At 43.6% G+C, this 5,000-nt stretch overlaps 1 protein-coding gene across 1 annotated transcript in view; it reads left to right on the top strand.

Moving 5' to 3' along the window:
* The window catches only part of LOC311115658 (uncharacterized protein), a gene marked incomplete at its 5' end in the record, with an annotated part of 80,225 nt that overhangs the window by 6,315 nt on the left and 68,910 nt on the right, over window positions 1–5,000 (top strand). The gene's annotated exons all lie outside the window — the stretch shown is intronic.

The following is a 5,000-nucleotide window of genomic DNA, read 5'->3' on the forward strand; positions in this document are numbered from 1 at the left end:
CACACACACACACACTAGACACACACACACACACACACACTGGACACACACACACACACTGGACACACACACACACTGGACACACACACACACACACTGAACAAACACACTGGACACAAACACACACACTGGACACACACACACACACACTGGACACACACACACACACACTGAACAAACACACTGAACACACACACACACACACACACATACATTGATCACACACACACTGGACACACACTGGACAAACACACCCACACACTGGACACTGGACACACACACACTCTGGACACACACACACACACACACACTGGACACACACACACACACACTGAACACACACACACACTGGACACACACACACTGGACACACACACACACACACACACACAGAGGACACACACACACACTGGACACACACACACACACACACAGGACACACACACACACTGGACACACACACACACTGGACACACACACACTCACACACACTGGACACACACACACACACAGGAAACACACACAGGACACACACACACTGGACACACACACACACACCTGACACACACACACACACACAGGACACACACACACACTGGACAGACACACACACACACTCACACACACTGGACACACACACACACAGGACAAACATACATTGATCACACACACACTGGACACACACTGGACAAACACACCCACACACTGGACACTGGACACACACACACTCTGGACACACACACACACACTGGACACACACACACACACACACTGAACACACACACACACTGGACACACACACACTGGACACACACACACACACACACACAGAGGACACACACACACTGGACACACACACACACACACACACACACACACACACACACACACACTCACACACTGAACACACACACACACACTGACACTGAACACACACACATACTGGACACACACACACAGGACACACACACACACACTGGACACACATACATACACTGAACACACACACACACACTGGACACACACACTGGATACACAAACACAATGGTCACACACACACTGATCACACACACTCACACACACTGGACACACACACACACACACTGGACACACACACACTGGACACACACAAACACACACACACACTGGACACACACACTCAGACACACTGGACACACACACACACACTGGACACACACACACACACTGGACACACACACACACTGGACACACACACTCAGACACACTGGACACACACACAGACACTGGACACACACACATACACACTTACACACACTGGACACACACACACTGGACAAACACACACACTGGACACGCATCCACACACACACACTGGACACACACACACATACACACACTGGATTCACACACACACACACACTGGACACACACATACATACACATTGGACACACACACACTGAACACACACTGAACACACACACACACTGGACACACACACACACTGGACAAACACACACAGGACTCACACACACACACACACAAACACACACACACACACTGGACAGACACACACTGGACACACACACACACTCACACACTGAACACACACACACACACTGGACACACACACTGAACACACACACACACACACTGGACACACACACTGGATACACAAACACAATGGACACACACACACTGAAAACACACACACACACACTGGACACACACTGAACACACACACACACACACACACACACACACACACACACACTGGACACACACACACTAAACATACACGCTGGATACACACACACACTGAACACACACACGTTAACACACACACACACACACACACACACACACACACACTGGACACACACACACTGGACACACACACACACACTGGACACGCATCCACACACACACACTGGACACACACACACACATACACACACTGGATTCACACACACACACACACTGGACACACACATACATACACATTGGACACACACACACTGAACACACACTGAACACACACACACACTGGACACACACACACACTGGACAAACACACATACACACACACACTGGACACACACACACACACTGGACACGCATCCACACACACACACTGGACACACACACACATACACACACTGGATTCACACACACACACACACTGGACACACACATACAAACACATTGGACACACACACACTGAACACACACTGAACACACACACACACTGACACTGAACACACACACATACTGGACACACACACATTGAACACACACACACATAGGACACACACACACTGGACACACACACACACACTGGACACACAGTGGACACACAGTGAACACACAGTGAACACACACTGGACACACACACACACACACACACACACACACTGGACATACACACACACACTGGACACACACACAAACACACACTGGACACACACACACTGGACACACACACACTGGACACATTTCCATGTTTTGGATTTTGATGAAAGGAAATCCCATATAGCCTACTGGACAGGACTTTGCTATAGCATCTTCTGTTTGGGTGTCTCAGGTCAGGTCTGAGCCATGATCAGAATGTGTTTCTGTGTCTATTTCCAGCCCTGCCATTTCTACCTGTCCTGATCTAGTGTTTCACCCCTGACCTCCTCACACCGTCTCACTGTCCATGTCTGCTTTTAGCTCCCACCTCTACTTCACTGTGTTATAATGGACCTTATGCTTGTTGTGTCACCTCTGTAACCAGTTATCAAACATACTGACCTTTCTGACCCAATCCCATGGCCCTACTTTCTAGAAATGAACATTTAAATTCCTCTATGAGTTTTGTTTTGTGTCCATTTACTTATGTATTTGTTGTATATTGGAGTTGTGCCGCAGAGCATCATGGGGGTTTGTATGTGTTGAGATGATCACGTTCCAGATAAATGGTTGAACTGATTCCTGTCTCCTGTCTCATCATTATTGAATTGTTATACAGACGTGGTTATGAAACCAACGAGACATAACAAAAGATTGGTGATGAGTAAGTCTGAATCTACAGGAACTATTCTGTCTGGAAGAAGTGGGTTTTTACAACTGTTTAAAACTGTTATTTTCTGTGGTCCAGTCTAGGCTAATGTTAGCACAGTGTATTGCTAGCAGAGGCAAGTGCATAGTCGAGCTAGCTAAGAAAGAGAGTTAACCAGTGGTGTAAAGTACTTAAGTAAAAATACTTTAAAGTACTACTTAAGTAGTTTTTTGGGGGGTATCTGTACCTGACTTTACTATTTATATTTTTGACTACTTTTACTTTCACTTCACTACATTCCTAAAGAAAATAATGTACTTTTTACTCCATACATTTTCCCTGACACCCAAAAGGACAGAAAATGGTCCAATTCACGCACTTATCAAGAGAACATCCCTACTGCCTCTGATCTGGGGGACTCAGTAAACACAAATGCTTTGTTTGTAAATTGTCTGAGTGTTGGAGAGTGCCTCTGGCTGAATGTACATTTTAAAAACAAGAAAATCGTCTGGTTTGCTTTATGTAAGGAATTTGAAATGATTTATACTTGTACTTTTTACTTTTGATACTTTTGTATATTTTAGCAATTACATTTACTTTTGATACTTAAGTATATTTAAAACCAAATACTTTTAGATTTTTACTCAAGTAGTATTTTACTGGGTGACTTTCACTTTTAGTTGAGTCATTTTCTGTTAAGGTATCTTTACTTTTACTCAAGTATGACAATTGGGTACTTTTTCCACCATTGGAGTTAACATCGTCATGGACGGCAGAAAAGGACTGGAGACGGACATTGGAGCGGGAAAACAACATGATTAAAAAGGAGGAATATACAGTGATTAAAGGAAAGGACATTTATTCAACTGTGAAGACAAACCTTTTAATTAAATCTGCTAAATGAGCGAATTTAGAAGGAAACGTCAGTGAGTGAAGTGAATGAAGATCACATGACTGAGGAAAATATTGCTTTGGTTGAAGACAATATTGAAGTGAGTGACAATCAGGAGCTTATTGAGAAACAAACAATTATTGGAATTGTTGGAAACATTGGACAGTTTGATGAAAGTATTGAGCAGTGGAGCTCATATACAGAACGGTTTGAATATTTTGTTCTTGTAAATGACATGGATGAGGACAACATTGTGCCTCCATGTTTTAGTGTAATGGGGCCAAAGACATTTAATTTACTAGGCAGCCTGCTACAGCCAGTCAGAACAGGTAATAAGACGTATGGGGATATTGTGGAGATACTTAAAGGACATTTTTCACCAGAACCACCAGTTAATGCTGAAAGGTTCAGGTTCCACAGGAGACATCAGGAAGAGGGAGAATCAGTAACAATGTTTGCTGCTGCATTAAAGAAACTACCAGAACACTGTGAGTTTAATGCTGTTCTAAATGACATCATTAGAGACAGACTAGTATGTGGGCTACGGAGTGAAGCTACACAAAAGAGACTGTTGACTGAAAGTCATCTGACCTTGGCAAAGGACATTGGAATCAGTGTGTCCATGGAACTAGCTGCTAAAGAGGCTCACCAGTTGAGTTCATCAGGAACTTAGTGGGTTCATCTAACAATCCTAATCATCAGCTGATACATTTTAATCTCATACACAGGGTAAACCTTTCCACCTAGAAAACATCATTTAATGAACATATTAACCTCTCTTCTGTGTGATCTATGTAATCAATTTAAGGTTCTGTATTTATTTTTCTCAGTTCACCTTGTGTTCCTTGTGCCCTGTTTCTTTGTGTTCTTGAATGTAGCCCTGTTTCTTTGTGTTCTTGAACGTAGCCCTGTTTCTTTGTGTTCTTGAACGTAGCCCTGTTTCTTTGTGTTCTTGAACGTAGCCCTGTTTCTATGTGTTCTTGAACATAGCCTTGTTTCTTTGTGTTCTTGAACGTAGCCCTGTTTCTTTGTGTTCTTGAACATAGCCTTGTTTCTTTGTGTTCTTGAACGTAGCCCTGTTTCTTTGT

The sequence above is a fragment of the Coregonus lavaretus genome (genome assembly GCF_964263955.1).
Source record: "Coregonus lavaretus genome assembly, contig: HAP1_SCAFFOLD_554, whole genome shotgun sequence".
In the NCBI taxonomy this organism is placed as follows: Eukaryota; Metazoa; Chordata; class Actinopteri; order Salmoniformes; family Salmonidae; genus Coregonus; species Coregonus lavaretus.